The following is a 21,495-nucleotide window of genomic DNA, read 5'->3' on the forward strand; positions in this document are numbered from 1 at the left end:
GGAGCTGCCCAAGAAATGGCAAAATGACAAAAAAAAAAAAAAAAAAAAAAAAAAGATTCAGTGTTCATATATGAGATTCATAGCAAAACAAAAGGCAGTGTGAAAAAGGCCTGGTGCCAGCCTAGGAAGGATCCCATAAAATATAAATATTTATATTGATAAATTAACATTCATGGTCTGGTCTGTAGAAACCTGATTTTGCTGGTGTACTGAGAGTGCCTGCGAGTGGGTGCAAAAATAGTAGGCACTGTCAACTAAAAGGGCGTAAGGAATTTTCAGCTTTTATAACCTGTCCTCTTAACCTCAGGCCCATAAAGGGAATTTAGGAGGACTATAACCTCTCTGAAACAGTGCATATTTCTGAAGAGATAGTCAAATTCTCAAATGGGTCTGTGAAAAAAGAAAGAAAGAAAATGATCAGGTTAGAAATAGCCAAGCCAACAACATGGCAGTATTTTCAACCAAGATTCTCCTTCCCAGGAAGAAGCCTTGTAATATGTGCTTCTCTCTTAGTTTTTCTGTTCATCTCTGTTGCTTTCTCACTCTGTTTTTCTCAATCTCTATTTTTACATTCCTATTGTCCCTAGTAACATCTAATGCAATTGTTTCAATTTTCCTCTACTAAATTATGGTGTTTCAGTTATCCCACACTGAGATTACTTACCTTGATGATTATTTTCAGTGTTTCTAAACTTCTTGGTCTAATTACAGATGATTTTAGTTTACTAATACAGATGACACTATAGCCAGGACATATTGATATCACTGTTTTCAACGTAAAGATAAACTTGGATTCTGAGTATTTTGATACATTGCTATATTGTCATTTGAGGTAAAATTTAATTTTGCCATGCGAATGATTTTTCTCCCTTTTAACTTAAAATGAATTATGATATTAGACAGCGAATTTATAGCATTTGTGCTAACCAAAAAGATTAACTTTTTCCTACTGAATTACATTTTAGTTTGGCTCTAGATGGGGATACCATGATTGATTTCTTCATGTTAAACATAAAAATCTGGAAAAATGTAAGGAATTACAAAGTATATCATCTATAGTCTAATTGGGAACTTTCTTATTGTTAATTTATAGGTGCTGTTCTGAGAACCAGCCATGGTTTGTGCATTTTGGTCTGATGTATCTTCAGGAGGGTAAGTCACAGTTGCAATATATTAACTTTGTTACTTTTCCATTGAATAGAATGGAAGCTATATATTCTATTCTTGCAGTATCCATCTTTGGCTCAGAACCAGGATTCATTTAGCACATGTAGGAAAAATATTCTTCTTATAAAAATTCGAGTCAACTTTGATATCTTCGTTGTGTAGATAAACTGGAAAAATTTCTGGTATCATTATGTCCAAGGCAACTATAGTTTGAACATCATACTGAATAACAGAAAACGCAGACGTCAGTAGGGAAGGTATTTCACCTTATCCTGGCTGAACGTCTTATCAGAACATATTGTTTGTACTTACAGCATTTATAGCTGTCATCCTCTGTCTTTATGTTTCTGCATTTTCTACTAGACTCAACTCCTGGAGATCCATGTTAGTGTCTCTATATCTTTATAGAACTGAGCAAAATGATATCATATGAATAACTGATTTACTTTGCTGTACACCTGAAACTAACACAACTTTTAAGTCAACTATACTCCAATAAAATTTATTTTTAAAAATGGTATCTTAAAGCTACGACCCTTTAAGTGTTTGTTGAATAGAGTACACCTGATTGCTATATTCATATGGGACTATCACTTTTAATGCCATGAGGAATGGGTAAGACTAATAAACTACTTTTGAGTTAGAATTTCATAATTGTGCATGGGGAGGGCAACATAGAGAAATAGGTAAGTTACAGAAAACCTAGAGTGAAAAAATATTATAAGTAGTAGAACCAGGATTTGAATCCCGTAAGTCTAACTCCAGAGCCTATTCTCTTTATACCTGTAGGGTCAGATGGTAAATACTTTGTTTTTTGATTTCTATGGTCTCTGTTACAACTACTCATCTCTAGAGTGTTAAAGTAGCTTTGAATGATACATAAACAAAAGGACATAAGTTTCCTGCAAGAGGACAAAAGCACGTGGCACACCTGATTTGGCTCATGAGCTGTAGTTTGTTGATACCTTCTCTGAAACAAAGTTCTCAGAATTTTGGAATATCATTAAACATTTTCCACAATGTAGGAATGATATGATTATTAGAAAATTTAAGACAATCCTAAGAACTTATCCCTAGGGTACCTGACTTACAGCAACTGAGAAGCCAAAAGGGCCCACTTTCAGGAAGAATGAAAAAAAAAATTAAAATAATTAAAACATATTTTTAGAACACACCAAAGCCCAGAGGGTAAGAAAAGTGATCTTGGTTGCCATCCCTCAAGGGTTTCTGGCTGAAGTTGAATGAACTTTGATTCAATCTTGTGCCCATCTAAAACATGGCTGACTTTTAGACTTTAGGAATTTCTTATGACCTTTGAAGTGTCAGAACTTGGGCCTGAAACTCTGATATCAACTCCTCTGTCCAGTATATTTGTAACTGGGTTAAAACCAGAGATGGCTAACTTAGAAAATTTAAAAAAAAAGAGGAAAAAAATAGAATGGTAAATCACCACCCTTCAGGAATTACAGCTTTTAGCTAAGCTTTCAGAAGAGATTCTATAAACAAAGGAGACATACAATCCAGACCAAACTCATGGCAATTAAAAAGCCAAAGAGAGAACTCTTGTTGTTGGGGACACTAGATAATGAAAACCGTGGAGCACTGGGGAAAAAAAAGAAAAAAAACTGTCCAGCTTCACCCATGAGAATGGATGGCAACCAAAATTAAGAACACTTCCTATGACTCTGCCCCTATAGGACCCTCTGAGGGACTCGGTCCATCTTTGTTCAATACTGTCCTTCAGCTCTCAACTTTTACCTTAGAAAACAGATTTCTTTGTAAATATGGAGGTTACCATGTCTAACGCATTTCCCATGATTTTTTTGGTCATTTTATCTTCCTCAAACATGTCAAAAATATGTTTCCACAGATGGCATTCTTAAGCCTCTTAACATCCACTCACCTCAACTATCTCATTAGGATGATGTCCCCAGTAATGCAGCCCCTTAAACCTGATGAGGGAATATTTACTGTGGAAATGAAGTCCTAAACTAATGAACTATTAGATATAGTTCTCATGGCCTATTTTTGGATTTTCCAGAGGAGGAAAACTTAGTTACCTCTTCATTATCTTCCTAAACCTGTTGTCATGTTGTCAGAATGTTTCACTGCTTCCAGATAGATCTCTGGAAGCTCCTGGAAATTGTGTGGGCTCAAAACTGTTGCAAATATTTGAGGTACATCAAGTAAAGGGTCACTCAAGGTTACAATGACTCCTCTAGACTTCTTCCTTAACTATGTTAGTACCATATCCAGAGGGAGGTTAAATATGTGAATTTTCCATTTCTGTGTAAAAAAACACCACTAAGTTAAGAGCTTTCAACCATACTCATTTATTATCTTTTATTTCTGCAAGTCAAAAGTTCATATTTTTTCAATTGAGTCTTCTATGTTGGGATAACAAGGAATCAAGGTGTTGGCCGGGCGTGGCTCTTACCTGGGGGTCCTGAAGAATCTTCTTCTAGGCTCATTCTGGTTAGAGGCTGTATTCAGTTCCTTGTGACTTTAGGACAGAAATTCCTGTTTCCTTGTCAGCTCTCAGTTGAAAGCTGTTCTAAGAATTTAAGAGCGCTTCAAGTTCCTAGTCACAGGCCTTCTCTATCTCAGCAATGGAAAAACCTCCTTGTGTGGAACCCCTTTGATATTCCAAATCTCTTTGACTTTCTCTTCCACTAAATGGAAGAAACTCTTTAACTGCGAAGGGTTCATGTGTTTGAATTAGCACACACTAATGCTCCCCCTTTAGTCATATACTGTGACTTAATGATAATGATATTTCATCATATTCATCATATTGCATAAGATGCCATCTACATTCAGAGGGAGGAGGTTATACAAGGGGGAAAGTAATGGGATTATATTTATAGAATTCTGTTGAGAGAACCCAAGAAGCCCTTCACTATTGAACAAAATGGCCTGTGGTCCAAGGCTAGCCAAGTGACTTTTTCTGTAAAAAGACTTTTCTTGGAATATTGCCGTGCCTGTTTGTTTAGATATTGACTATGGCTGCCTTTGCATTACAGTGCTGGAGTTGAGTTGCACAGAGGCTATACACACCACAAAGCCTGAACTATGTACTATCTTGCCTTTTTATAGGAACAGTGTGTCAACCCATGGCTTAGCATGTTGTAACTAGTTTAGAGAGGTTAATTATCTGTATCTTATGTTTTGCTTGCTAAAAACAATATTAACAATGACATTTAATAGCCTATAGTATTCTTTGTTCAGTATCTTCAGGCCATTAAATAAATTGTCATTCCCTCCTTCCGCATCCCTTCATGTACAGTATTATTTTCTTTGCCTCTCCACCTGACACAATTTATTTCACCGTGGTTCATCTAAGCTCACCCTTCTTTACAAACCCTATTCTATTCACCCTGATCCTGGTAATCAATATGTGTTCATTCATGCAAGGATGTCAGCGATACACTTGGATAATTATGTCTCAGTATTTCACTGAAGTACCCACGTATTTTTTCCACATCTTAAACCAATAACTAAAGAATAAGTCCTGCACATTCAGCTATTACTCAGCATGTTGAGGTTTAACTCCTGTATTCAACAGCTGAAACTAACTCCTGGAATGACTCCTTGCTTATAGTATAAAACTTGGTGCAACAGGACTTTAGAAAGTGCTATCAGGTTTACAGTATAGCAAGAAAAAAATGTGTTCCATATACAGGTAATGCTCTATTTATATTTGACAAGCTGAAAATTATAGCAAAAACATAAATTTACTAATTTATAGTAAAATTAAATTAAATTTAATTCCCAAATTAGAGAATTTGGGATAAATTTAGATATTTTCACCTTTCAAAAAGACTCTTCATTGGATTACAGCCTTTTATGCCTGATTTTAAAGAAGCCTGTTGTGTGCTCAAGTTCTCAATGCTATTGTTAAAAGAAAATCAGCTGGACAGATAATAACGCAGGAACCACAGAAATATACTGTTACAGGCAGGCAAAAAAAAAAAGTCAAGTTGCAGTATGTTAAAGCAATAACAATCTTCTAGCCTGCAGATACAGTACCTGTGAAGTCCTAAGTGAAAATTTCTGTTCTTACATCCCTAGAGATTTGTCCAGAATCTTTCACATCATCAAAATGATCTGGGAGAAAAGCAAAAAAAATTAGAAAGCTTAGCACAGAATTGGAAGAGAAAATAACAACAACAACAGAAAATGTACCATAGTAAAGGAGTCTTCTGGCAGGTGACAGGATCCCTTTTCTTGGCTAAATCTTTGAGTTCTCATGTTATGGTTAAGAGGAATGTCTAATACTGCCAATAAATATTCCCGTTATTCATCTCCCTTTTAGCCATGCCATGTTGCAAGTGCTGTCATTCCTCTGCTCACCAAGTGGATGATAGAGAAAAATAATACTGCAGCTTAAAGCATTCCAAAGAACACTTCATAATCCGGATAGAGACTACAGATAACATTATTTGACAAGGATCTGAATAGTGTAGACCTGGACATGGCCAATAAGGGAAAGACCTCCTTTTGATGAAAACGAAGAACTGTAAAAGATTGTGATTTCTGCAATATCTGAGTGACTTGGGGTTGCTTTCTACAACTGATCCTGGTCAATGAGTCACAATCTTGATTCCAAACCACCTGTATTAGGCCATATACTTCTCAAAACTAAGAATGATTATTTATTTTAGTAGAATATGTACCTCACATTCCTCATCTTTATTTTATACCCTTTTTATTGCAACCAACATATAAAATCTCTGGTAACTGTCACAAGCAGGCCGGCCTACCTTGGTGGTCATATTTAGGATGCTAGAGACTTCTATAAGTCTTTTCTGTGTAAAATGCTTGCAGGTCTTCGAAATAGCTGCCTGCACATTAGCTCCCCTGTGCAGTGACTTCTTATACACGATGAGGTTTAAAACTCCATCTTTATGCTTAACTTATTATAGTGTTATATGCTGCTTCCTTGTTTCCTTTTTAGGTTGTGGACTCATCAAGTAAAAGAAGGTCTCATTTTTTATTTCCCTATCACCATAAACAAGGCCTGGCCCAGAGTTAAATAAATGTAATATGGCAAAGTGGTTAAAAGAATTCATTTTTGAGTCAGTCTGACTTGTGTCCCCATCCTGGCTCTAAATATGTAAGCTGTAAAATATTGACCAGATAAATTAATCTAAATGTGTTGGGTTGCATTCAATTTATATATTTATAAATGTAATAAGGTTTATAACATAAAATTTCTTAGTAAATAAGAGGAATAAGAATTCCACTTCTTTTTTCCTTTTTTTTGCTTTTTGTCTTTTTAGGGCTGCACCTGCGGCATAAGGAGGTTCCCAGGCTAGGGGTTGGAACAGAGCTGCAGCAGCAGGCCTACACCACAGCCACAGCAATGCCAGATCCAAGCCGCATCTGTAACCTACACCACAGCTCACAGCAATGCTGGATCCTTAACCCACTGAGTGAAGCCAGGGATCAAACCCGCAACCTCATGGTTCCTAGTCAGATTCGTTTCTGCTGCACCACAGCAGAAACACCAAGAATTCCACTTTTTATATGTGTGTTTAAAAGTAGATCAAAATTCATCTCCTGATGCTTTCTGACCTCTTTGCCAAGAAATAATATCTATATACATGAGTCATGGGGCTCAGAAGTAACTCAACATATTACACATAAATGACACACATCAGAATCCACTTTTAATGGATGCAGATGCTATGGACTGCCTCTCTTCAGGTGGTTAAAAGTGAAAAGTTATCTGGTATCACTAATATTATATCTGCATTTGATGATTTCTTCAGCCATTTCAATTATTTTGAAGTGTGCGGAACAATTCTTATTGGATTTTTGAGCTCTCTGGCAATATATTTTAGTTGCAGCCATGCATAGAAATATGCATTAAGCATATTACAGGCCCATAGATGTATATCTTAGATGATATAGAGACAGGGTGAAATATAAACCTTGCCATTGTGGCCCCAAGTCCTTCTTAAGTGCTTATGATATGAGAGCAGAGGATTTATTACAGTTTGGGGTAATGATCTGTTATGGATCATTGTTGATCATTATAATTCTAAAGTGAATGTACTGCAGTTCAGAAGATTTGTTCCCCTTTAGATCTCATTTGTAACTCTCCTATTTGTTACATAGAATTTCAATATATATTTATGATATATACTACTACAAATATGCTGCAATATTTAAATAGGATTCTATGGAGAAAGTTTTCTTTTCTCCCCTCTAATGATAGTTTTAAAATATTCCTGAGGAGTAATGCATAGACGGCACTATTTTAAGGGTATACCAGCTGTTCTTTTCACTGAGTGTCTATAAATACATCTTTTTATCCTGTCTATAAATACACTTTATTATGTCTGGGAAAAATTAATAAGAAAATTTGGGAAGCTGCTTTAGAGCAGAGGAAAGTAGACTGGATTTACTTGAATTTAACATGTAACATTCAGTGATCTCTAAACTTTATTATAATGACATCCTTCACTAAATAAGCAAGAGTTGCAAATGCTAAAATTGTTCGCAGGTTGGAGGCTGTATTGCTTATTCATCCTTACATATCATGGATACAAAGTTTGCAAAATGGTTTCAGAGATCTCATATAATCCCCATGATGACTGGGAACTAGTGGGGGCAGGGATACCGTAGTATGTGGCTGACCCAGTCATAGCACCTCCACTTCTCTCTACCAAATGTTTTCACTCCTATTCAAATGTTACTTGAACTACAGTCAATATACTTGATGTACTGGGCTATGTACTACTCTAAAGAACTAAATATATGGTTAATTGAAATATACATTTATATAATTATAAACCAAATAGTATATTTTATTTATTTTTATTTTTTGTCTTTTTGCCATTTCTTGGGCCGCTCCCGTGGCATGTGGAGGTTCCCAGGCTAGGGGTCGAATCGAAGCTATAGCCGCTGGCCTACGCCAGAGCCACAGTAACGCCAGATCTGAGCCGCGCCTGCAACCTACACCACAGTTCACGGCATCGCCGGATCGTTAACCCACTGAGAGCAGGGGCAGGGATCGAACCCACAACCTCATGGTTCCTAGTCGGATTCGTTAACCACTGAGCCACGATGGGAACTCCACAAAATAGTATAATTTAAATGTAAGTTTCGCCTAAATATGAATGGAGATCTTTTGTAAATTTATATTTATAAGCTAAATTTTAAACATAAAATAACTTCCTTTAAACAAGCCCAATCACAATAAATCTTATAAAATATGCGTAGGATCTATGTTTAGAATAGTACTAATCACTAATAAAAAAGCAAAAATCTAAAGGAGAAATAGTTCATATTCATGGATTGAAAGACTGTAAATATGTCGTCTTTCTAACTTGATCTAGAAATTCAATGCAGTCTCCCCCAAATTACAGAAAGCTGTCTATATGTGTAAAATAAACTGATTCCAAAGTTTATATGAAAAGACAATTGATGTGGAATAACCATACTGAAGAGAGAGAAGAGTTGGAAGAGTCATGCCGTGTGATTTTAAGGCTTACTATAAAACCACAGAAATCAAGGCAGTTATGGTATTGAAAAGAGAATAGGCGCATATATTAAGACAACAACATAGAGAACCCAGAAAAAGACTCACAAAAATATACTGAATTAATATTTGACAAAGGAGTGAAGGGAATCCATGGAGAAAATATAGTCTTTGAAGAAATGGTGCTCAAACAATTGGATAGCATATGAAAAATAAACAAACTAAAAAACTTCCGGTATAGATTTAATAACTATTCCCAACATTAAATCAAAATGAATCATAGATCTAAAAGTAAAATTCAAAACTATAAACCTTCTAGATAGAAATAACTACATGTCCATGTATTTGAGGATGAGGTTTTAAATACAGCTCCAAAGCAGGATCAATGAAAGTAAAATTTGAAAAATTGGACTTTACCAAAATTAAATCCTTCTTTCTGTGAAAGACAATGCGAAGTGAATTAAAACACAAGAGTTAGATTGGGAAACACAATAATAGAGGATATATACACAAAATACTCAAAAAATCCTAGAAAACTGTATAAAAACAAAACAAATCTATTAATTGATGAGACCAAGAGCTGGTTACCTCAGTGCTGCATCTGATGGTTCCTTTGGCCATTTCAGTTCTTTTGGAGCATGGATAACAATTGCATGATTGCGTTTTTGAGCCCCTTGTCAAAATATAGAAGACATAGAGGTGGCAAATATGTATATGAAAAAATAATCAACATTACTGTCATTAGGGAAATGTAAATTAAACGGGACATTACACACACCCACTAGAATGACTAAAATCCAATACATCAACAATGCCAAGTACTGTTGAGAATATAGGGCAAAAGAAACTCTCATTTATTGCTGATGAGATTCAAAATTATACAGATACTTTGGAAAACACAGCCAAAAAAAATAATAAGGTATCAATATTGGTTCATTAATTGTAACAAATGTACCATAATAATGTAAATAATAGGAGAAATGGGGTTTGAGGTACAGGGGGACACTATTTATTATGGTAATGATTTTTCTATAAATCTAAAAGTTGTTAAAATATAGTTTGTTAAAATATAGATTATTATTGAGGGAAAATATAATTATTAGTACTACTTATACGTATTAGAGAATTACTGATAAAAAAGATCTATGCAAATTTATCACTCACTCAAGAAGAATGATAAAAAAACATTGTGATTTACATATGCTATTTACATGTTCACCTGCTGTTAGGTATAACAGCCTTTATAAACTTTTTATGACCTATATTACCATTTTCATAAATTTTATGTCTAGTTTTATGTTCTCAGTATGGTTATCTGTTAACAATTTATAATAAATTTAGAGTAATTATACCCATGAATACTGCTTTTCCCCTGAAAGTAGCTAATGTTTGTACCTAATTAACATTTGTTTTTATTTTGTCATGATCTTGCAAAATACATTATATAATTTTTTCAACTAAATAAAAAGTTGTTGCTCAACAGTTTATCAAAAGAGGATGAGGAGACAAGTAGGCATGAATCAATCTCAAAGAGAAGACTTTTTAAATAAGTGTTAAGCAAGACATTACAAAAAATAAATACTACTACTGAGTGATTAGTATTTACTTTCAGAATATTTTTTCATTATAATTCATTCATCCACTTAATAAGCACTTCTTGAGTGTGTTCTCTATGCCAGGCCCTAATAAAACAGACATACATACTTGGAGCTTGTATTGTGTGTGTGTGTGTGTGTGTGTGTGTGTGTGTGTGGCGGAGTGGAACAAACAATATTTAAGTAAAAAATTTTAGGACATGATAAATATTTTAGAATACAATAAAGCAAGGAAGAGTGATAGAATATTGGTGGTTGTGATTCTATTTATTTTTTATTTTTAAAATGTTTTTGCCTTTTAATTTTTTTAAGATTTTTATTTTTTATATTATAGGTGATTTAGAATGCTCTGTCAATTTCTGCTGTACAGCAAAGTGACCCAGTCATACATGTATACATTTGCATATATATATATACACACACACATACACATTCTTTTTCTCACATTATCCTCCATCATGTTCCATCAAAAGTGACTAGATATAGTTCCCTGTGCTACATAGCAGGATCTCATTGCTTATCCACTCCAAAGGCAACAGTTTGCTTCTACTAACCCCAAACTTTAAAATAGAATAGTCAGGGAAGCCTGCATTGGCATAAAGACATGGGGTTATCTTAGCTGGAGAACATCCAAGCAAAAGGAACAGAAGTTGCAAAGTTCTTGAGGCTGTAGAATGGATGGTGCATTGGAGAAACAGTGTGGCTGAAGGAGAGGAAGAATTTGGGATTGACTTGGGGATGAGATCAGAGAGATAATAGTGGTAATGGTTATGGGGAGGATACAGATCAAATAGGGAGAGCAGGCCATTTCAGTTGTAGTATTTATAAGACAGCTTTGAGCATGCAAGTAGTAGGGAAAGGATTGAAGCATAAGGATCACTAAGAAAGCTGTTGTAATCTGGGCAACATGTGATGGTGGCTTGGATGAGGATGTGGCAGGAAGGGTGCTAGAAGTGGTCAGATATAGTCTATATTTTGATGACAGAATCAATGTGCTTTTCTGATATATTGGACATGGGAGTGTGAGAGAGATAATGATTCCCAAGCTTGAGAGTTCCATATCTGGAAGAGTGAGGTTTTCCATAACCTTAGGTAGAGAAGACTATAGGTAGAACAGATGGAATTGAGTCGGGGGTAGAGCAGGAGTTCCCTTTTGGACATGCTTCGCTTGTGATGTCTTTTCAGTACCCAAGTGGACATGCCTCATGGGCAGATACAGACATCTTCTTTCAAGGGAGATGACTTGGTTATAAGTAAATCTTTGGGAATTTTTAACATGCAGATGAAATTTAAAGTCATACATGTGAATGAGATCCCCTTGGTTATAAGTAAATCTTTGGGAATTTTTAACATGCAGATGAAATTTAAAGTCATACATGTGAATGAGATCCCCTCACATGTAAGTGTAGTTGGAACAAAATATGAAAGAGCTGACTCTAGCTTTAAAAAGTCAGGGATGTGAGGAGATGAAAGCAAGAGTAATTGAAAAAAGAGTAGCGAAGTGGACATGGAGAAACCCAAACTAAGTGTTTCAAGGAGGGAGTGATCAGCTGTATCAAGGGCTGTAAATAGATCAAGGAAGAGGAAAAAGTGAATTTGACAACAGTAACAGTGGTAAAACTCATAATACCAATAGCTCCTTTTTGTGTTGTGTATTATAGTTCGCAAATCATTTAAAAAGAGTTTTCCTCATTTTATTTTCAGAGCAAGCCTAGGTTTCAGACATTGTGAACCTTTTACTTTTTAGTTGAGGAAGTTGACAGAAAAGTAAATTTACTTTCCAAAAATTATTTTGCTCCCAAATGACAGAGTCCAGGCTTAAACATGTTTATATTGTTTTAAATATGGTGAGATAACATCTTTTCTAGTATATTTTATGACATATGGTGGGCACTCAATAGGTTATTCTTTAGACTTTCTTTTATCTTTTTTCTTTTTTGGGGGTCTTTTTGTCTTTTCTAGGGCCACACCCCCAGTATACAGAGGTTCCCAGGCTAAGGGTCCAATCGGAGCTGTAGTCACTGGCCTACGCCAGAGCCACAGCATCGGGGGATCTGAGCTGCATCTGCAACCTACACCACAGCTCAGGGCAATGCCGAATCCTTAACCCACTAAGCAAGGCCAGGGATCGAACCCGCAACCTCACGGTTCCTAGTCAGATTCATTAACCACTGAGCCATGACGGTAACTCCTCTTGTATCTTTTAAAGAATATTATTATTCTAACATCTATGCCAAATATGACAAAGCATTAGTACAATTATTTAATTAACATACCCACTACTTATTGATCAATTTTTACATGAAAGTAGGCTTGTTCAAGGGAACAAAACTAAGTAAGCTCTAATCTAGTACTTTAAAGGTATCATGTCAGAGTAGAAGAGATGAGCAAACATTTGCAATACACTGTACTAATGACTGTATTAGGTGCAGGGTTAGGGAACCCACAAGAAGTATTAACTAATTTAGCTCGAGTGGTTGTACCAAAGTCACACACTGCAGGAGAAAGTCAAAATGTTTGAAAAACAGTATAAACACAGTGTTCTTCTCACTTTGAGCATTTTGGGCTGTTCAAGCCTTAAGGTAGTTAGGGCCGCTCATATATCCAGCAAAGGCTTTATCTGAGCACCAGACTTACCAAGGTCAGGACATGAAGAAAACAGCACACATTCAAGCAAGCATCAGCATTGATGGATGACTTAATTATTTTGGTCCCCTGATGAATGAATAATGTAGCCATTTCCACAAGATATTTTGCAGTCTCCAAGTTGACAATTACTTAGTTAAGTGGGATATTACAACTGTGATCTGATAAGACAAAAACATTTCAAAAGCTACAAAGCTTCAATGGTCTGCCCTTAGCAAGCTCTACTGTGGGCTTGACAATGTACTCCTGACATAACAAGACAGCCAGCTTATAAATAGATGCCACTGGTATCCATTTGGATGTGCTTTCAAAGAAAGACGTATTTGTCATTTACTGTGGCAGATGTTTTGTCAGACAAGCTCAGCAGAGAGGAATGCCTGAGTGCCTAATTTAAACCACACAGGTACACACCCACACACGTACACTCACATGGCTGTAATGTGGTAACATTTCTTTCAGACTGGTGAATCTAAAAAAAGTATTCAAACAATATAAAGGCTAATTAGCTTTTAACAAAAATGCAAAAACATTGTCGAGAAATTGATAAAGTCTTAAACGTTAACTCAGGCAAGAAGTATATGGTATATCTAGTAACAATTTTTATGTTCAACTTCAGTCCCAATGTTTAAAGTATTTGCACAGCCGGAGTTCCCATTGTGGCTCAGTAGTAAGGAACCCCGGCTAGTATCCATGAGGATGCAGGTTTGATCCCTGGCCTTGCTTAGTGGGTTAAGGATTCGGCATTGCCCTGAGCTGTGGTGTAGGTTGCAGATGCAGCTCAGATCCCCCGATGCTGTGGCTCTGGCGTAGGCCAGTGACTACAGCTCCGATTGGACCCTTAGCCTGGGAACCTCTGTATACTGGGGGTGTGGCCCTAGAAAAGACAAAAAGACCCCAAAAAAAGAAAAAAGATAAAAGAAAGTCTAAAGAATAACCTATTGAGTGCCCACCATATGTCATAAAATATACTAGAAAAGATGTTATCTCACCATATTTAAAACAATATAAACATGTTTAAGCCTGGACTCTGTCATTTGGGAGCAAAATAATTTTTGGAAAGTAGATTTACTTTTCTGTCAACTTCCTCAACTAAAAAGTAAAAGGTTCACAATGTCTGAAACCTAGGCTTGCTCTGAAAATAAAATGAAGAAAACTCTTTTTAAATGATTTGCGAACTATAATACACAACACAAAAAGGAGCTATTGGTATTATGAGTTTTACCACTGTTACTGTTGTCAAATTCACTTTTTCCTTGATCTATTTACAGCCCTTGATACAGCTGATCACTCCCTGCTTGAAACACTTAGTTTGGGTTTCTCCATGTCCACTTCGCTACTCTTTTTTCAATTACTCTTGCTTTCATCTCCTCACATCCCTGACTTTTTAAAGCTAGAGTCAGCTCTTTCATATTTTGTTCCAACTACACTTACATGTGAGGGGATCTCATTCACATGTATGACTTTAAATTTCATCTGCATGTTAAAAATTCCCAAAGATTTACTTATAACCAAGGGGATCTCATTCACATGTATGACTTTAAATTTCATCTGCATGTTAAAAATTCCCAAAGATTTACTTATAACCAAGTCATCTCCCTTGAAAGAAGATGTCTGTATCTGCCCATGAGGCATGTCCACTTGGGTATTGAAAAGACATCACAAGCGAAGCATGTCCAAAAGGGAACTCCTGCTCTACCCCCGACTCAATTCCATCTGTTCTACAGGCAAAAAGAAAAAAAAATTAATTAATTAATAAATTAATAAATAAAATAGAAATATTTGCACAGTTGCAATTACTAACCTTGAGTCTTTGTAAAACTTGTCTTTTTATATGGAGACAGAGCTGTGAGATTTTCAAACAAGTACATTTCTAAGTTTGAAGTTAGAAATAATTATTTTTGGTGGGAGCTAGAAGATACAGTTCATAGTGGATATTATGAATTTATATGGTCAATGAAATGAAAAAAGCCCACATTTCCAAAATATGCTTATCCCCAAACTTATCTCCCTCATGTTCACTCTAACCCCTCATGAATTTGGGAGCTTCCCTCAAATGGATCCCAGCCATGATGGTAGATACCAGCATCTATATTGGAACTCACTAATTTAGTATCAGCTTCATGATGGCACACTCACCTATTCACACATCAACATTTTATTTTACTACAAAATCCCATCCAACTTTTTCCTTTAAAAAAAAAAGTGATTCCAATCCTATAGACAAATGAATAAAGTTCAAATCTTGACTTAAAAACTTGTAAGTTATAATTTTCAGTACCATACTTAAGTCTGAGTCTTTTTTTTAATCAAAATATATTTGACATATAATAGTCATAAATTTAAGGCATGCAGCATGTCAAGCATGTTAATTTGATACATTTCTATATTTTAATGTGATTTCCATTATAGCAGTAATTAGCATCATTTCTTTTTAGGGGTTGGAATAATTAAGTTCTAGCTCATAGCAGGTTTGCTGATTAGAATACACTATTGTTGGCTATATTCACCATATTGTGCATTAGATCTCTCAGACTTAGTTACTATTCATTGTAAGCTTGTACCCCTAAACAATACCTATCTTACTCACCCCATACCTTGGTAACCACCATTTGAAGAGTTGGTCTTTTTTAGATTCCACTCATGAGTGATATCATACAGTATTCATCTTTCACTATCTGACTTAGCATAATGTCCACAAAATTCATCTGTGTTGTCACAAATGCAAGGATGTGTCCTTTTTTGTCATTGATAAATAATCATACCATGTCTTCTTTATTCATTCATCCACTGATGGGCAGTTAGGTTGTTTTTATACCTTGTGTATTGTGGATAATACTGCAATAAACTTTTATATCTTGTTTTCATTTCCTCTGGATTTAACCCAGAAGTGGTATTGGTGGATCACATGGTAGATCTTTTTTAAATTGTTTGAGGAACCTCCGCATTGTTTTCCATAATGGCTAAATCAATTTACATTTCCATCAACAGTGTACAGTGGTTTTCTTTCCTCAGTGTCCTAGCCAACATTTATCTCCTGTCTCCTTAACGATAACCATGCTAGGAGGGACGAAGCAGCATCTCACTGTAGTTTTGATTTGGATTTTCGTGATTATTAGTGAATTTTCATATTTTTCATTTTCCTATAGGGAATCTAGGTGTCTTCTTTGGAAAAAAATGTCTGTTTAGTTCCTCTACCCATTTTTTAATCAGATTGTATTGTTATTGAGTCATATGAGTTCTTTATATATTTTAGATATTAACCCCTCATCTAACTTATGGGTTGCAAAATTTTCTCCCATTCAGTAAGTTGCCTTTGCATTTGCTAATTGGTTTTTTGGCTTTGGGTTTTTTTGTTTTTTTGTTTTTTTGTTTTTTTGTTTTTTTGTTTTTTTGTTTTTTTTTTGCTGTGAAGAAGCATTTAGGCTTTCTATAGTTCTACTTGATGATTTTTGCTTTTGATTTTTGTGCTTTTGGTGTCGTAACCAAAAAAAAAAAAAAAAGAAAGAAAAAAGAAAAAAAAAATCCACACCCCCTCCAGCATTTGCTATTTGTGGACTTATTAATGATGGTCATTCTGACTGGTGTGAAGTGGTATCTCATGGTAATTTTGATTTGCATTTCTATAATAATCAGGGATGTTGAGCATTGGCCATCTGTATATCTTCCTTGGAGAAACGTCTATTCAGGTCTTTTGCCCATTTTTCAGTTGGGTTGTTGGCTTTTTTGCTGTTGAGTTGTATTAAGTTGTTTGTATATTTTAGAGATTAAGCCTTTGTCAGTTGCATCATTTGACACTATTTTCTCCCATTCCGTAAGTTGTCTTTTTGTTTTCTTTTTGGTTTCCTGGAGGAGGTGTGGAGAAAAGGGAACCCTCCTGCACTGTTGGTGGGAATGAAAGCTGGTACAACCACTATGGAGAACAGTATGGAGATACCTTAGAAAATTATACATGCAAATACCATATGACCCAGCAACCCAACTCTTAGGCATATATCTGGACAAAACTTTCCTTGAAAAAGACACATGCACCTGCATGTTCATGGCAGCACTATTCACAATAGCCAAGACATGGAAACAACCCAAATGTCCATCGGCAGATGATTGGATTAGAAAGACATGGTATGTATACACAATGGAATACTACTCAGCCATAAAAAAGAACAAAATAAGGCCGTTTGCACCAACATGGATGGAACTAGAGATTTTCATCCTGAGTGAAAGACAAATAGCTTATGATATCACGTCTATCTAATATATGGCACAAATGAACCTTTCCACAGAAAAGAAAATCATGGATTTGGAGAATAGATTTCTGGTTGCCAAGGGGGAGGGGGAGGGAGTAGCATGGATGGGGTGCTTAGGGTTATTAGATGCAGACTGTTGCCATTGGAATGGATTAGCAATGAGATCCTGCTATTACTTCTTTAAATAAACTTTCTACCCCCCTCCTTCTCTTCTCCTTTGGAATACTAATTATTCTAATATTTACCTTTCTGAATGAATCTGGGAGGTCTTGTAGGGCTTTTTCACTGTATAAAAATTTTGGTTCACTCTCCTCTTCTTGCTTAATTATATCTATATCCCTATCTTCCCGTCATTTATTCCTTCTTTCATCTTATCTCCCTTGCTAATGATTCTCTCTATTGTATTCTTCATCTCATTCATTGAGTCCTTCAGCTCCATATTTTCTGCTTATTTTCTTTTTTATTGATTTCAAAACCTTTTTTGTTACAGAATTCATTCTGTTCATTGATTTTATTCTTGAATCTATTAGATTATCTTTCTGAGTTCTTTTATAACTTGTTGAATGTCTTCATAACAGCTAATTTGAATATTTTAATTGTTTAGATTGCAGTATTCCATGGTTTTATGTTTGGTTGCTGGAGAAGTCTCGTATTCTTTTTGTGATATTTTATTATTTTGATTTTCATTGTGTTTGGGGGTATGCTCTTTTGCTTTCCCATGTTATTATGATGGATCTCTGATAGATTGCAAGCCAGTGGAAGGGCAGTCCCTTAGAGCAGGTGACCCTCCTAAGGGACCACTGTCCAGAAGTGGATGATAGTAAAAGGCACTCCAGGGTAAGAGGAGAATTCTAAAGGGATTTCCTTGGTCAGGAGATGTTGCTAAACAGGCTGAGGAACCTCTCTGTCTGCTGTTATAATCCAAAGGAATTTAAATTCTGTATGTGTGAATAAATGATAAAAATGAGATTGAAATAAGACAACATTAACATTTTGTATCAACATTAGTTAGATGCAAATTTAATAGCCTCCAGAGTTTCTCTTTCAGTTTCTGATTCCCTTCCCCCCTCCTCCAGGACAAAAAATATCTAGTGATAATTAGATCATCCAATCAACTTAAAATCCCTAAATAATTCTGCCCTATGGACTTCTTATATTTGTTTTATAAATGAGCGAGTGACAATGAGAGTGCTACCAAGTCCTTTTGACTTCAAGTTCATCTTAACTGTATGCTATGCAACACTGCCTCACTTCCTCAGATTTCAAAAGACCTGTACCTCAGAATGTCCTTGATGTGTGTGCTTTGGGTTACAATGATGTGTTAGATATGAATGATTATAACCTAAAACGTGGGGATAAGCCATGTTTCTAAATAGCTAGAGACCCCTCCACATTCTGACTTTATGCTACTTTTCCAATTTTTATCAATTTTATCTCTAGTTCTCCAAAAAAAGGTATGTTTATATTTTCTCATTTCTTTGCTTTGCTAATTCTGCTCTTTTCTTATTCCATATTTCCCTATAGCCATTCCCCAACATTCTTTCAAATAAGCGCTATACTAACATTCTTTTTCTGATCCACTCATTTTTTTCTAAAATTGGCCTGTATTTATCTGTTCTATGGAGTCCTGAAATCCAGAAAAATGTGAAAGGCTCCGTACTTGGAGAAAACAGGGTCTGTGAAAGAAGAAGGTGAAGTATGGTGCTACCATGAAGAAAATCCCTAGATTATAGATTAAAAATAGAGAATCAATAAGACAAGATAATGTTTTAGAGAACTAGTACAGGTCGCTCAGTGACTTATAGTTATAGAATGAGACATCAGAGGAAATGGAAGATATAAGATTATCAATAAATATAAGATTGTTTGACACACTGAAGGATATCAGTCTCAGGACTGGTCAGGGAATTATTTAGACCCCTTCAATCTGAAGAAAATAAATGTACACACAGACACAGACATGTTAACATATATTGCGCTAAGTTCCATAATTATAAAATTTCTAAACACCGAGGATAAATTAATAACCAGATGACCCTAAAAACTTAAAAAATAAAATATCTTAAAGAAGGATCTCAAAGTTAAAAACTTCTCAACAGCAGCAATAGGAAAAAGAAGAAAAAAATCTGGAAATTCTGAGAGAAAATAATTCATGTAACAATATTCTATGCCTATTGAAAGTAAAACTCAACTCAGGAAGGGGTAAAAGTGTTTCTGAATGTTTGAAGACTCCCACTATATTCTCTTACACCATATCCTAAGAATCTACTGGAAATGTACTCCTTTAAATGGAGAGGCTATGCTAGGGAGCAGGACTGCAGATGATCTGCAAAGGCTGTATACCACATGTGGAGGAGGCTGCTGGTTGATCTTGGGATGGTCAGATTATCTCCAGAGTCTCTTCCTGCTATAATATTACCCAATTCTGATTTATTCATGGCAAGATATAATTCCCCACTTTTATCATATTGACAAATCATTAGGTTCTATTTTTCAGAATCAATACATTCCTCTTAAGGGGTTATGTTATCCATCAGTTTTCAAGAAACACTTTTTGATAGATGATTCTCTCAGATAATTTATCACATGTAATTTATTGACAGGTACAAAGTAAATATTTTCTCTTGATAGATAAGGTTGTTACAGCAATATTAAAGTAGATGGTGGATCAAAGAGAGAATGTACAACATGAATAAAGGCCATCTGGGACCTTCCAGCTTTCAGATTCTCTAAATAATTAAATAGATGCAAATGCATTCATAGTAAGGAAAATGAATTGTTTTCATCATGATAAAAAACTGATATGTTGAAAGACATGAAACATTATCTCATAAGAACTTCTTATGAATGATATTCCTTCTTGTGAGTAATATTAATAAGGACAACATACTTTTCTGGTTAAGTACTTTGTGTATTCTTTATTTTACTTTCATTCTACAAAGAAATATATTTTATAAATTTTTACTTTGATGCATTTTATGGTAATATAAAATAATCCTTTTCCATTGGACCTCCTTTTTTTTCGTTGTATGTTTAACATGGTCAATTTTCTTCCTTCTCAATTGCTTTTGATTCTATACTTTTGATGTGTTTGAAATAACTTAGCACATTGCTCTCTCTTTCTCTTATGCACACACACTCCCAATATTTTTACTTTGTATTTAATATCTTCCCTACATTATGAAGACTGCCACATAAACAATTTTATTCATAATAGTTTTATATCATATTGGCGTTTGTTATCATTAATATGACAGAAACCTCATTAGCAGAGACTTACTAGCGTTTTGTCATGGAAAATAGTTTTTTTCATTTTATATTAGCACCATAAAATGGTATAACAAATGACTACTTAAAATCTTTGCAACCTCTTCATTGAGAATATATCTACCACAGTAGTAGGAAGTATTGTAAATGTTATATTTGTCTTTGTTCCAAGAAATTTGGTATCTAAGAACAGTAACAGTTATAGCGATAGGAATTTAGCACTGCAGTTGTGTGCTTGATAGTCTATGTTCCTCTTTCATCAGTTTGAGAAAGACCTATCTTGAACTCTAGTAGTTTGTTCCTAGATGATGTAAGACCAAAGACCTTATAAAGGTTGCCTGTGTTTCTACTGCACCACTGACAAAAACAGAGCAAAATGTATTCCCACCAGTCTATGTTGTCTAGACTAGTGATGTCAAAGAGAGGATCAAAGGAAAAAGAGCTCCATGCTTAGGGAATGGACCCCAGTTTCATTAATATAAATCACCCATCGATAGAAGGGACATCTATATGAATTATTTTAATAGTTATCTCATGTCATCAGGATGCACAGCTCTTTTTAGAGAACCAAAATTAAAAGAGAATAACAACTAAGTTTAAAAACAGAGAAGGGGAGTTCCTGTTGTGGCTCAGTGGAAATTAATCTGATGATTATCCATGAGGACACAGGTTCAATCCCTGGCCTTGCTCAGTGGGTTAAGGATCTGGCATTGCCATGAGTTGTGGTATAGGTTGCTGATGTGGCTTGGATCCCTTGTTGCTGTGGCTGTGGTGTAGGCTGGCAGCTACAGCTCTGATTCAACGCCTAGGCTGGGAACCTGCATATGCCATGGGTGTGGCCCTAAAAAGCAAACAAACAGACAAAATAGAAAACGTATGAGAGGGGCATAAAAATTCATTATAAGATTAAAAAAAAAGCAAGCTTTGGAGTCAAATACACCTAGACTTAATTCCATGTTGGCCACTTAATTTTATCATGACATTGGTTATTCTCTTTATCTTTCTTCATCTATGAAATGTAGATGGTATTAATTCTGCACAGAGTCATTGTTAGAGTTAGATGAAATTGTAAATGTAACACCATCCG

At 35.3% G+C, this 21,495-nt stretch overlaps 1 long non-coding RNA gene across 1 annotated transcript in view; it reads left to right on the plus strand.

Moving 5' to 3' along the window:
• Window positions 1–21,495, plus strand: part of LOC110255421 (uncharacterized) — a 1,062,594-nt gene that overhangs the window by 559,788 nt on the left and 481,311 nt on the right. Inside the window, exon 4 of the long non-coding RNA XR_014815065.1 lies at window positions 1,094–1,152. This is a non-coding gene — a long non-coding RNA (uncharacterized LOC110255421). The remainder of the gene's footprint in view (window positions 1–1,093; window positions 1,153–21,495) is intronic.

The sequence above is a fragment of the Sus scrofa genome, chromosome 9, assembly GCF_054392235.1.
Source record: "Sus scrofa isolate SSC_HxYL_T2T_F1_AM1 chromosome 9, Sscrofa_HxYL_maternal_Yorkshire_Landrace_v2.0, whole genome shotgun sequence".
NCBI classification, from domain to species: Eukaryota; Metazoa; Chordata; class Mammalia; order Artiodactyla; family Suidae; genus Sus; species Sus scrofa.